This window comes from Bos mutus, chromosome 7, assembly GCF_027580195.1.
Source record: "Bos mutus isolate GX-2022 chromosome 7, NWIPB_WYAK_1.1, whole genome shotgun sequence".
Lineage (NCBI taxonomy): Eukaryota > Metazoa > Chordata > Mammalia > Artiodactyla > Bovidae > Bos > Bos mutus.
In genome coordinates, this window is record NC_091623.1 from 34,715,916 (window position 1) to 34,731,102 (window position 15,187).

The following is a 15,187-nucleotide window of genomic DNA, read 5'->3' on the forward strand; positions in this document are numbered from 1 at the left end:
TAACGTTGCACACAGTGTATTCTATATTGTTTCATTTAAAAAACATATTTATATAGCATTAATATAATAATTATAAAAATATAGACATAATAATTATAATCTATAATAATTATAGATCAAGGTTTTACACATTGGATTTCAGAAATGCCAGCTTCATTCATTTGTCTGTTTACTTATTGACTAACCTTTCTTGTATTCCTTCCATGTGAGGAGCACTGTGCTAGAAATGCATATATATGGCCTGTGGTATCATGAAGTCTGGATGAGACAGTAATGAGTATATGCACATTCCCCCAAAATAGTGCAAAAGAACCACAGAAGAAGGCATGGAAACCTGAAGGCACAAAGGGAAAGTGATGAATACTGGTTAAAGGAATTAAGAAAATCTCTCCAGAAGACTAGAATTGTGAAATAAAACTATAGATAATGAAAATTATGCCAGGTGGTTAGAGGGCATATTCAATATAGAAGGTCAACCCAACAGGGAGAGAAATCATCCAAGTGACTGTAAGGGGAAAAGTGAAAGTGAAAGTGAAGTTGCTCAGTCGTGTCTGACTCTTTGCGACCCCGTGAACTGTAGCCTACCAGGCTCCTCTGTCCATGGGATTTTCCAGGCAAGAGTACTGGAGTGGATTGCCATTTCCTTCTCCAGGGGATCCTCCCAACCCAGGGATCGAACCCAGGTCTCCCGCATTGTAGACAGACGCTTTACCGTCTGAGCCACCAGGGAAGTGAATAAGGGAAAAAGAACACCAAAAAGCATTCAGGATTTGAGTGATGAGACTAGTAATGAGGCCTAGGGATCAATCTGGAGAGTTCAGAAGGGCTGATTACAAAGACCCTCCTAGACCATGCCCCTGAGTTATCCCTCTATATCCTCCTAGAGAAAATGGACTTCCACTTGACATTTTAGAACAAAGAGAAACAATCAAACATGCCTGCTTAGAAGGATTACTATCTTGACAATTGGAAAACAGATTAGATTAGATTAAGTAGATAAGCTAGATAAGAAGGCAGATAGCAAGGCTATCATCTGGGAAGATATTTTAATAGTGTTTATTTCAATAGCACTATAGGTATGTGCCTGTTTATATGTATATATTTGTGTCCATTTTATAAGTTAATTTTATAAATAAAAATATAATTCTTTAATTTATGTAAATATTTAACTTTTTGTTAATATTACATATAAGGATAATATTTATGTTGTTTTATATAGCATGTGTTTTATATATATAATATTATATATAATATTGTATTCAGATAAAAAGAATGAGATACATTTCTCTATTGGTACAAGGAAAACACAAAGTTATAGTATTGGATATTATATATATATATATATATATATATAATTTTATTAAATATATAAAACAAAGATCAAATGAGCATCAAGTTTTGAATTTTTTAATATAAAATTATTTATTTTAATTGGAGGTTAATTACTTTACAATATTGTATTGGTTTTGCCATACAGCAACATGACATACACACCAAGTTTTGAATTTTGAAGTGATCTTGCTTGACTGGTCCAAGGCATCACATCATGAAAAAGACTATGATAAAAAAGATGTTTACAAAAAGAAGAAAAGAATAAAAATAGCTTGAACAAGTAATACGATAAAAAAAAGAGGGGGAACCCACAGATTTCTTAAAAATGAATGCAAAAGTAGATTAATATCTGGCAAGTGTAAGTACATTTGAAAACTGATATAGAGGCAAACATGTATATTATTAGAAATTTACCTAGTACCTAACCTGACTACTTGGCTAATTTTCTTTCTTTCAGATGTAGTAAAGCATATCTCTAACTCTTAATTTTTTATTTTCATTTTGCTTTGATTATGCTCATGACTTAATGACTTGTTCCATGATGTGTTCTTTCTTCTTTTAAAGATGGTTGTGCTAAAACCTGCTGTCATTTACTTAGAATCCTTTGAATCCTTAGAATCCTTTCAGGGAGCCACTGTTGTAAGAATTATAGGGATACATGTTATTATTTCCATCTTTCACATGAAAACTTAGAGAACTCAAGAGATGAGCCAAAAGTCATAGTCTACTGGGGCAACCAAGCCAGAGTTTACGCCAATATCAATCTGATTCTAGACCAGTGTTCTTTTCACTACACAGTGTTAAGTGGTTTAAATCAAATTGAATTAGGTGTGCGATCATAAATTTTCATGGCAGAAGTTGGTCTGTTAACTGCATCCATATTCACTAAAGAAAAGCTTGGTATGGCTGTTTAAATTGTTAGATTTTAGGTTTGGGGTTGAAAGCTCTTCTGACATAAATTTAATCTGCTAGGTTAGAGTAATAGATCTGATATATAGAGGTGAAGTGATTAATGTAATTTTTCTTGGCTGTAGCAAGACTTTTTTTTTTAGAACAGTAAATGGCTTTATTGCATGAGCTAAGACAGGAGGAAGAGGGTTTCTTGGCCTTTCGGGCCTTGATCTTCCTCAGACAGAACTCCAGCTCCTTCTCCTTTAATACACGGCCCTCTGCTGGGCCACGCCGGCCTGGTCTTGGAGCGATGCAGGCAAGAAGCTTGCCCGGCTGAAACCGCTCCTCTGGAAGACTGCTAATTGTGGCGTTCTTTTTCCTTTCATGATATTTCTTCTGCATTTTCTTTGATCGTTTCTTGTTGAAAATCTCTTCCTCCTTGGGAGGCAGCCTGGCCCCCTCCTAGGCCCCGAGAGGCAGCGCAGGGCGGGGCTCACACCGCCGTCCCTACGGCGTGCTGTCCATGAGCACAAAGCGCTTCTTCCCCATGGTCTTGGTAGGGACCAGCCCATCGCTGGATGCGCTACAGACAACATCCGTGATCCTTGTCCGGCGCGTCGAGCACTGGGAGCCCAGGAGAAGTTCCCCACGTCCAGGCTCAAAGCCGGGTGCTTGCTGCCTCCCGCACATGGACTGTGTATATGCGGCGGGGCCAGTGTTTGTGTTGGCAGCGGGGAGTGCCTGTTCATATTTTTTGGTACGGCTTTCTCTTGCCTCTGGGTTTCCGAGGCTTGTGCCGTTTGTCCTGAGAGATGCCCATTGCTCGGCGCTGGCTGGAAAGAGCGTGGCTGTAGCAAGACTTTTATACCACATTCCTTGTATATCAATAAGTTTATTAGTAGACTACTTGAATCACTGAACTTATTATCCAAAAAGCCCTATTAACTAGTATCTTCATTAAGAAGAGTGAATGAGAACGCTATTGGCTGGATGCAAAAACAAAGAAAAAACTTTGTGACAGCAGGAAATAGATAAGCTTTTAAGGAAGCTTCAAATGACAATTAGAATTGTTTTTAACGTTATAGTTAATTTACAATGTTGTGTTAGTTTCAGGTGTACAGCACAGTGGTTCATGCATATGCGTGTGTTGCTCCATCTTTTTTCAGATTCCTTTCCCATAGGTTATTGCAAAATACTGAGTAGACGTCCTCATCCTATCCAGTAGGTCCTTGTGGATTATCTATTTTATACATAGTAGTGTGAATTTGTTAATTTCAAGCTCCTTACCCAGCTTTCCCCTTTGGCAGCCATAGGTTTGTTTGCAAAGTCTATGGGTCAGTTTCTGTTTTGAAAGTTGCTTCATTTGTGTCTTTTTTTTAATTTATAGATTCCAAATACAAATGATATCATGTGATATTTATCTTTCTCTGATTTTTTATTTAGTATGATAATCTCTAGGTCTGCCCATGTTGCTGCAAATGGCATTCTTTCTTTCTTTTTTATGGCTGAGTAATATTCTATTGTGTATATGTACCCCATCTTCTTTATCCATTTCTCTGTCATTGGACAAGTAGGCCTCTTCTATGTCTTGGCTATTGTAAATAGTGCTGCAGTGAATATCAGGGTGCATGTACATTTTCCAATATGGATTTCTCTGGATATATGTTCATGAGTGGGATTGCTGGGTCATATGGCCATTTTATTTTTAGTTTTTTAAGGGACTTTCATACTGTTCTCCACAGTGGCTGTATCAGTTTACATACCTACCAACAGGGTAAGAGGGTTCCCTTTCCTCTACTCTCCAGCATTTATTGTTTATAGACTTTATGATGATGGCTATTCCGACTGGGTGTGAGGTGATACCTCATTTTAGTTTTGATTTGCATTTCTCTAATAATTAGTGATGTTGAGCATCTTTTCGTGTGCTAAAGTACAAGTTTTGAATAAAAGCTTTAAAATGCATGAAGCATTAGAAGTACATCAAGCTGTGTTATTTATTTGAACATATGTATAAATATTTGTGAGTCAATATATATGCATGTATGCTTACAAATATATTAGCATTTTCAACATTTTGCTATAACTTTCATATTTTAAAGAGTTATAAAATGTGTGTTGTGATAGACAAAGTTGTGGTTCCTCAAAGATGTGTGGCCAGAATCTATGACTAATTAACCTTTGGCAAAAAAAAAGACTTTGCAGATGTGATTACACTGGTGATTTTGAGATGAAAAGATTATCCTGGATTACACATCTGGGTCCAATATAGTCACAATGGTGCAGATAAGAGAAAAGACAAGAAAGTAGAGTCAGAAGGTAGAAACGAAAAGGAAACAGAGGAGAGAGAGTTAAATTGCTGCCTTGTTGGCTGTGACGATGGAGGAAGGTGCCATGAGCCAAGGATAGAATCAGGTAGACTCTGGAAGCGGGAAACGTCCCCTGTAGAGACGCCAGAAGAAATGCAGCCCTGCTTGTGACACTGTGTGTTGAGGACTTCCGAGCTCCAGAACTGCGAGATACTGAATGTGTGCTGTCCCGAGTCATTAGGCTTTGTTGACTCGTCATGGCAGCAGTGGGAATCTGGAGCACATATATGTCATGCACACACAGTGCCCATTAGTAAGCACTTGGTGAAAGCAAGAAGGGGAAGGAAGATGGGAAGGAGGGGCAGGAGGGACGAGCAACAGGACAGAAAAAACAGGTTACTAGTGAATTGATATAATCTGAGAGTTTTTTAAAAAGACATTTACAAATTATTTTTTTTTAAGTTAAAACTATTTATTAGCAAATTCTAACCTAGGGAATTGGATGGAGGGGGGGAGCTTCTTATACCATAGATGACACCTAGCTATACTCAGTAAAAAAATAAAAACCCTATTATCAAATGTAAAAGTAAATCTTATATAGAAAAGGGACATTTTTCTTAAAAGCCATAGATACTTAAAAGCAAAATAACAATGGCTTCAGCTAGCAAATAGGGCAAGTGTGTTAGTCGCTCAGTCATGTCCAACTCTTTCTGACCCCATGACTGCAGCCCACCAGGCTCCTCTGTCCATGACATTTTCCAGGCAAGGATACTGGAGTGGGTTGCCATTTCCTTATCCAGCAAATAGGATAGATTTATTTAAATTACTACTTAAAGAGAATATTTCAATTAAAGAAAGCAAATGTACCATAAATACATATAAAATATTCATATTTATAATAAAACATAATTTTTCACAGTAAATGTATATATAATACTCAAAATTGTTCAAAGCTAGATTACATTTCTTTGAATGAAGGGTGGGGTATAAATGACTTCTTAAAGGTCTTCACCTGTCGATAAGAGAAGATCAAGAGAACTCTTCCCAAAGGGGTGTGTGTGTGTGTGCGTGTGTGTGTAGTTGGATTAAAGGGAATATGGGAGATCAAAATGCATAAGGAAAGTTCTGGAGCAGAGAGGAATAGCCTATGTTTCTATTAACACATTAAAAAATTAGATAGCTTCCCTTTAAGTATATCCATTTAAGTTGGAACTACTTACTTTCTGAAAAGAGCAACGTAATTGAATAGTCATCTTCTAAACTGGAAGGGAAGAGGATTTTATTTCAATACATTTATACCAAGGAAAGCTGCTGCATACTGTGATTTCAGCCTTCAAAACTCGTTCCTATTCATTATCACTTACCCAAATACATCACACTAACAGTTTCATTGGTACCTTAAACACAAGAAATTAGACACACTTATCGACTGAGCACATCTGACAGTTGTAGTTAACTGATACATTGATTAATTAGTATATTACTATCTTAAATGAACACTATGATATGAGACTTACATTATTTTTCCAGAAGTTGATTTTGAAAGTAAAGGTTAGAGAAGAAAGCATAAATATACCAAGTTCCTGAAAGGATGGTTCAGGAGGAAAAAAAGCCTTCCAAAGTTTAATGGAAGGCACTGACATTTGAGGGTATGAAACAGAACAAATACAAACTGCAAACTACTTTTCATCCCAGAAAGATCAAGGTCAATAAGGTAAATGATAGAAATATCTCAGGATTTGAAAGGTATGCATTCTGTTATTTCATCTTGGAATCTGAAGGCACCTCCTGAAAGAGATTGCTTTAATTTTCAACAAACAAATTATCTAGGATCAAGAAAGAAAACTAAAGTGAAATATTACTTGTTAACCTATATAACATAGGAAAAAATCCAAGCCACCCAACTTTCCAAAAGAAGCAAGAAGAGATAAACAATCTTTATCTAATTTTTTTTTCTCCTATGCTAACAAGCTCTTCCTTCTGTTTTCAGGATAATTTTGTTCACAAATTGAAAAAAGATTTGTGGAGTGGTTCTGGTAGAAGATTGGTTTATCCTCTGCCACAGCTGACCTAACTTCTCTATCAGTCACACTGTCCTGTATTTGGCATTATGTAGCTTGTTTTACCTCTCAGGTGTTTTATGGATACCTTTGCATTCCAAAAATGTTTCCTGAGCACCTGTTATGCACAGGACATATCTCTCTTTCTGTGCCTTAGCACAGAGGTGGTTATACCTTTTATTCAACTCCTGAATATAAGTATAGAATATCATAAGTGTGCCCTCAAATCATATTTTTGTTAATTTATAGTTAACATTCTTTTGTTAAAAATGTATTTAATGAAAAGTTGTCAAACATAACTTGCTTATCCTGCTGATACCATACTCTTTTGCATTGTTTAAGTTTGTTTTGTTTTTTTTTTTTTTAACTAACCCTTCCTTTGTCTTCTTAATAGTTTAGATTCCTAGAGGCTAGCCCAATAACCTTGTTGGACTTCATCTGGGTTCTTGTATATTTTCATTCTCTCTATTTTCCTCAGATAAATGGATCGATTCTTTGGGTCTCATGTCTCTATATTCTGATAACTCTCAAATCAATGTCTCTTACCCAAAAGTACTTTCCAAATTCCACATGCAAAAACGTAGTGGATACTTCCTCTTGAATATTATTCTGAAATTACAATTTCAACATATAATTCATTGAAGCCAGTGTATTCATCTTATCCCAAACTCGACTTCCAAGGTTACTTTATATTACAATTAAGAGGACAAGCTAGAACCTTAAGTGTCTCTTTTTACTAACTTTTACTTCTCATAGATGATCTGCTTTGCAGAGCACTTTCTGTCATCTTCCTAGTTATTCCTTAAGTCATTTATCTGACTTCATTCTCACTTCTAAGTTCTTGGTTTGAATGCTTTCTCTTAGGTTTCACTGCAAAATACACTCTGTGCTCTTAGTCTCCAGTGCCAGTCCACCCCAACATACTCTCTAAATTCTCTTGCAATTTTTTTTTGTAAAGAATACTGTATATTTCATTATTATAATCCATTGTTAAAGCAGTCATTCAGTAACTCTCCACTTGTCTAGAATGCAGTCTGTTCTCGAGTATGACACCTAAGGACTCCAAGTCATGTGACTGCGTATGAGTATATCATACTAAGGAGAATATTTCTCGCCTCATTTGAAGTGCTCTCTCTCTCTCCCTCTCCAGCATTGTTCCACATAACGTTAGCTGTCGTATATATACTCCAGCCATACTAGAGCTCTTGTCTGTGCCTTTGTGCATGTTCCTTTTCTCCTCTGGAAGTACCACGTCCTTCCATCATGTCATATTCTTGGCAAACATAACGAAAGCCATAATCTTTGTGTTTCTCTTCTTGGAGCCTTCCATGACAACTGCCTACAGTAGAGGTGATGACTTCCTCCTCGTACCGTTTCAGAACCAAAAAAGCATAGTAATTATCATATTCCTTCATGATCCTTCTAAATTAGAATCTCTCCATCTCAGCCCTGTTGACAGTTTGGGGCCAGATAGTTCCTTGTTTTGGGGACCTTCCCTGTGTATTGTAAGGTTTTAGCAGCATTGCTGGCCTCCATCCAATAGGACCTTACCCCAGTTACTTTAGGAAATATCTCCAGACCTTTCAAATGATCCCCAGGGGCCAAAGAATTTCCCAGTTGAGAACTACCACTCTAAATATGTATATCCTTCTGATGTATGCCTTGCAGTGTCCCTCGGCATTTAATTCTGTGCCAGACACATGAAAGGGATAGCATCAATTCTTGTACTTTGAATGAATAAAAGCAAATCAATATGTTAAATATGTTATTGAATTAATTTCCCAGTGGAAATTTCAGAATGCATATTATTTGCCTACTTTTAGAATTTATAACACTTTTAGAACTTATAACACTTCAGTTTTGTAAGGACAGAGTCAAGAAGGACATCAAGCTGTCCTTGAATTGATTCACATGTCAATTTATCTATAAATATGTGTAAATTTACATAAATGCATATAAGTACACAGATTTTTAAATTTATCGTATATATATATATATAACACAAAATATTTGATTAATTGTACCACTTCATTCTCCAACTAGATACGATTAAAGCAGAGGGTATTATGTTGAAAGAAGAATTGACATGTGTACGTGTGAGCAGAAGGGTTCAAAGCTCTGTATATTAGATGGATTCCTCATTATAACCTCACAAACCACAAAATTACTTTATTAAGGAAGATTTTTGAATCTTGTTCAAGCAGTTGGCCCAATATAAAGATTATTTTTCTGAGTGTATAATAGCAGAATAGTATAAAGGGGCAGAGTAGTATAAATAAAGGAAGAGTTTGAAAGTAAATAATTAAAAAGATGGAAGGACAGAAAAGAAAAAAAAAAAGTTCATTCTCTTCATAGAAAACTAGGAAACTTCATGGAGCTGGTAGCACTTAAAAAAGGCCTTGAAAGAGCAGTCCAATTTAAGAAGGTTATTAGGTGGATATTATTGAGAGAGGGAGATTTGTAAGGGAAGAAAAAATGCGAAGGGATGGAGATAGACACTTTTGAACCATATGAAGTTAACAACAATCATTCAGCCATTATTCAGTAAATATTACTCAATCCACGAAGTGGCTCAGCAGGTTAAGAATCTGCCTGCAATGCAGGAGATACAGGAGATGCGGGTGTGATCTTCTTGGGTTGGGAAGATCCCCTGGAGAGGGAAATGGCAACCCACTCCAGTAGTTTTGCCTCAGAAGTTCTATGGACAGAGATACTTGGCGGGCTACAAGTCCAAAGGGTCTCAAAGAGTTGACACAGCTGAGCAGCTAAGCACACAGCACATCAAAGCAGAGAGCGCATATTTTTCACACTGAGGAAACTCTTAAGAATTTGAACAATTAAAATAAATTTAAATTTAAAAAAATTAAAAAAAAAAAAGAATTTGAACTGAGGTCACAAGTTGGTAGCCTGCAAACCACATAATATTTCAAATGTGTGTGTGTGTATATATATACACACATATATATATACTCAAAGTTTTTATAATATTAGCCAGTTTTACTTCTCTACCTTTACCCCACACTCTGCCTTAAAAACTGCTAATCCCAGACAAAGGAGGTCTGTCTCACCTAGCATCTAAACACTTAAGCCTCTAAACACTTAAGCCTCTTCTTCTTCCTTCCAAACCTGTTTTCTGCCCCCTGCTCTGAGAAGTGTGATGTAATGAAACATTCCCTTGGGGGCAAAACCTGGCTCTGCTATCCAGAAATGAGAGAGTTCTATCCCAGGACAAAGTCTCCTCCCTCAAAATGTTTGGATTTTTCAGGAACCCCTCGGGGGGGCTCTAGTAGTGAAGAATCTGTGTGCCAATGCAGGAGACAGGAGAGAGGTGGGTTCAATCCCTGGGTTGGGAAGATCCCCTGGAGGAGAGCAAGGCAATGCATTCCAGTATTTTTGCCTGGAGAATCCCATGGACAGAGAAACCTGGTGGGCTGCCTTAGGATTGCAAAGACTTAAACATGACTGAATGAATGAACATAAACACATTCCAAGAAACAAAGCCTCTTCCCTCAAAATGTCTAGATTTGTTAGAAACCCAAATGGTACTTCTTTGCTTGCCCCTAGCTTTGCAGCATTGGAGAAGGAAATGGCAACCCACTCCAGTGTTCTTGCCTGGAGAACCGCAGGGATGGGGGAGCCTGGTGGGCTGTCGTCTATGGGGTTGCACAGAGTCAGACACAACTGAAGTGACTTAGCAGCAGCAGCAGCAGCAGCCTTGCAGCAAGAAACTTTTGTATTAAATACATTTAAGGATCAGTAATGCATTTACCAAATGCTATAATGATGAAATTTCAGAAGATGAGAAAACTAGCAAGGATTTTAAAGGGCTTCAGGTCAGAATGTAATGTGTGGGTGCATGCTAAGTTGCTTCAGTCATGTCCGACTCTTTGTGACCCTACAGACTCTAGCCAACCAGGATTCTCTGTCCATGGGATTCTCCAGGCAAGAATACTGGAGTGGGTTGCCATGCCTTTCACAATAGGATATAATGACTTAATCTCAAATGAAAGCAAGTTAAATAGCCTTCAGGTATATTTTACTGTTCATTTATTTTAACTGTTTCCATTTACAAAATTTCCCTTATATTTTATTTAAATTTTGCTATAATATATTACCATTTTTCTATATACCAGAGGTCACCATCGGCAATGCAAGGAATATATTGCTGTATAAAATCTGCATTCATTAAATGGCACTAGAGTAGAGAACTCTAAATATGAGATTGCTTTGTCTTCATGCTTTGCATTTTAGAACGTCACGAATCTTGCTTAAATTTAATAATTTAAAAAACCTACAATATTGACAGTTATGGAGGCAAGGACTAAAGTTGAATGAGCAACATATTATTTGGAATAACTTAGATGGCATTGGTAGTTTGGAGAATTATGAATTATATTTTAATTATTCAATGTTATTCAACAACATGAAACTCTCTTATACTCACATCCAAACATACTCTAAGAATGTGTGATTAACTCTCTGCTACATCTCTAAGATATCCTGCTTGAAAAAATACTGTGATTGATTACAAGTCTGCAGACCAATATTTTTCTGCATCAGAATTCAAGTGCATTATCTTAGCACAGAGGGTGTTATGGCAGATGTCATCCAGCTGCTTCATAGCTGCATGATCGATGGTGCGAATGGTGATTGATGCTATTGACACACCGTGGTACCTAAAATAGAGTATCTGTGTGCATTTCATGGGAAGGGGAATGTTCATATTTGGATGAGAAAATGAAGGCAAAATTATAGGACCTGAAAAATGCTTGGCCGTAGAAACGGGTGAAGTGCATAGTGCATGTAACAGCTGCTTTTGGAAAGGAAAAATAAAGTACCAGAAAGAAAATAGTGCTGTGAAAAAAAGACGGGTTTGTTTCACTGAGCAGAAAATGTGTCTGGCTTTCCCTTTCCTTTAACGTTTCTGTGTTACTTAGCTTCATTACAATTTTAAGAGTGGGAGTGGAAAGTGGTGTTGAGTGTAATGTTCTCTTATTTAACAGAAATGACATGGTTATCTGTTATACTCATCAGTGGAGGAATGAGGAAAGGAAAGGGATGTATTGAAAGATATCAGGTTAAAAGGTAAATTGAATCTGCTGTAACAATTTTGAACCAAATCTTATCTAACATATTACCTGATTTGCAGCTCTAAAAAGTATAGGTAAAGACATACTTCAGAAGTCTGTTGATATTAATTTTATATACTCACTTTAGAAAAGCTTATTTTGAAAGAGTTTAAAAATAGGGACAGATTTGTTCAGCAAGAAAAGTCTTTTTAGAAAAGATTCAGTGAATATACATATAAATGCAAATACTTTTATGCCAGGCCCATGAGCAGGGAAGCTTAATACACATTATTGAAAAGAGATGGGTTGGGGGAAGAGAAATATGATCCCGATACACATTATGCGATGCAGGATTTTTGTTGTTCAGTCACTAAGTAGCATCGGCCGTTTGCAACCCCAAGGACCGCAGTAGGCCAGACTCCTGCATCTTTCACTGTCTCCTGGAGTTTGCTCAAACTCATGTCCATTGAGCTGGTGATGCTATCTAAACATCTCTTCCTCTGCTGCCTGCTACTCCTCCTGCCTTCAATCTTTCCCAGCATCAGGGTCTTTTCCAATGAGTCGGCTCTTAGCATCTGGTGGCCAAAGTATTGGAGTTTCAGCTTCAGTAACAGTCCTTCTAATGAATGAATATTCAGGATTGATTTCCTTTAGGATGGACTGGTTGGATCTCCTTGCAGTCCAAGGGACTCTCAAGAGTCTTCTCCAGCACCACAGCTCGAGAGCATCATTTTTTTGGTGCTCAGCCTTCTTTATAGTCCAACTCTCACATCCATACATGACTATTGGAAAAACTATAGCTTTGACTACATGGATATTTGTTGGCAAAGTTATGTCTCTGCTTTTTTTAAATATAAATTTATTTATTCAAATTGGGGGTTAATTACTTTACAATATTGTATTGGTTAATAACTGTCTAGATTTGGCATGCCTTTCCTTGGAAGGAGCAAGCATCTTTTAATTACATGGCCACAATCACTATCCACAGTGGTTTTGGAGCCCAAGAAAAGAACATCTGTCAGTTTTCTCCCTTGTATTTCCATGAAGTGATGGGTTAGAATGCCATGTTCTTAGTTTTTTAATATTGAGTTTTAAGCCAGATTTTTCACTCTTTCACTCTCATAAAAAGGCTGTTTAGTTCCCTTTCTCTTTCTGATGTTAGAGTGGTATGATCTGCATATCTGAAGTTATTGATATTTCTCCTGGCAGTCTTGATTCCAGCTTGTGATTCATCCATCCAGGCATTTCGCATGATGTACTCTGCATATAAGTTAAATAAGCAGGGTGACAATATACAGTCTTTTCATACTCCTTTCCCAAATTTGAACCAGTCCATTGTTCCATGACTTGTGCTGTTTCTTCTTGGTCTACATACAGGTTTCTCAGGAGGCAGTTAAAGTAGTCCTGTATTCCACTCTCTTTAAGAATTTTCCAGTTTGTTGTGATCCACACAGTCAAAGGCTTTAATGTTGTCATGAAGAAGATGTTTTTCTGGAATTCTCTTGCTTTCTCTATGATCCAATGAATGTCGGCAATTTGATCTCTGGTTCCTCTGCAGAGTTCCAGAGAATAGCAAGGACAGATAATAAAGCCTTCTTAAGGGAACAATACAAAGAAATAGAGGAAAACAATAGAATGAGAAAGACTGGAGATTTCTTCTAGAAAATCGGAGGGATCAAGGGAACATTTCATGCAAGGATGGGCATGATAAAGGACAGAAATGACAAGGACTTAACAGAAGCAGAAGACATTAAGAAAAGATGGCAAGTATACACAGAATAACTCTACAAAAATGGTCTTAATGACCCAGGTAACCACGATGGTGTGGTCACTCACCTAGAGCCAGACATCCTGGAGTGTGATGTCAAGTGGGCCTTAGGAAGAATTACTACAAACCAAGTCAGTGGAGGTGATGGAATTCCAGCTGAGCTATTTAAAATCCTAAATGATGATGCTGTTAAAGTGCTTCACTCAATATGCCAGCAAATTTGGAAAACTCTGCTGGCTACAGGATTGGAAAAGGTCAGTTTTCATTCCAATCCTAAAGAATGGCAATGCCAAAGAATGTATACCTCCGTATAATTCTTTATTCTGCAAAAGGCTTAAGCCTCTAAAATGCCTTTTTGTCTTTTGTAGAGTTCCTAAATTTCTCCTCTGATTATCAATGGGAAATTTGACCAAAACTGTATATGAATAATTGACCTACTCCCAACTCCTAATTTTACCTGTAAGAACAATGAGACATAGATTTGTTGTTCGATCTGTGAATGAGCTAACTATAGCTGACCTTAGCCAATGCATGACCTCTGCTGGAAGGAAGAGCCTGTGCTGTGTGGGGAAAAAAGCAGCAGCTCCTCAGGGAATAAGAACAATGAGCAGAGCCTGTGATGGGGCCCATCACTGACTCTGCATCTGTCAAATATACACTGCTGAAAATTATTTTACAGAATTCTATTAATAGTTTTATATACTTGCATAGTTGTCTCCTTTTATTCTTCAAACTCACTGCAGATGGTGACTGCATCCATGAAATTAAAAGACACTTACTTCTTGGAAAAAATGTTATGACCAACCTAGACAGCATATAAAAAGCAGAGACATTATTTTGCCAACAAAGGTCTGTCTAGTCAAGGCTATGGTTTTTCCAGTGGTCATGTATGGATGTGAGAGTTGGACTGTAAAGAAAGCTGAGCATTGAAGAATTGATGCTTTTGAACTGTGGTGTTGGAGAAGACTCTTGAGAATCCGTTGGACTGAAGGAGACCCAACCAGTTCATCCGAAAGGAAATCAGTCCTGAATATTCATTGGGAGGAATGATGCTGAAGCTGAAACTCCAATACTTTGGCCACCTGATGCAAAGAGCTGACTCATTGGAAAAGACCCTGATGCTGGGAAAGATTGAAGGTGGGAGGACAAGGGGATGACAGAGGATGAGAGGGCTGGATGGCATCACTGACTCGATGGACATGAGTTTGAGCAAGCTCCGGGAGTTGGTGATGGACAAGGAAGCCTGGCGTGCTGCAGTCCATGGGGTCACAAAGCGTTGGACATGACTGAGTGACTGAACTGAACTGATTCTTCATTAGAACTGAAAACAAACCTATAACAAATCTATCAGTCTAGTCGTGTGTGTGTGTGTGTGTGTGTGTGTGTGTGTGTGTTTATTGGAAACAGGATAGGGATGAGAGCTTGACTTTGTAAATGAATGTATAATATACTAAGATGCTAAATATTCTGCATTAGCTTGGGGGACATGGCCTTGTAAATTTGAATTCTGAGAAGCTAGATTTCTTATTGACTGAACTTAGCAACATGAAGTCCTAAAAAACTAAATTTTGGTGCAGGATATAGACAACCTTAATCCAGACGTAGATATTATACTTCAGCAGCCAATCCTGAGAAGATTATTCATGATGCAATCCAGTGCAGCTGGTAGCAGTGTATATCACTGAAGATAAACCCAGAATAAATAACATGCCTGGTGCTGCTAATTCCTTAAAATCAACATAAAAACCTTGCAAGCTATTT

At 37.5% G+C, this 15,187-nt stretch overlaps 1 pseudogene; it reads right to left on the reverse strand.

Moving 5' to 3' along the window:
• Positions 1 to 2,292: 2,292 nt before the first annotated feature.
• Positions 2,293 to 3,043, reverse strand: LOC102269228 (small ribosomal subunit protein eS8 pseudogene; annotated as a pseudogene).
• Positions 3,044 to 15,187: the final 12,144 nt, after the last annotated feature.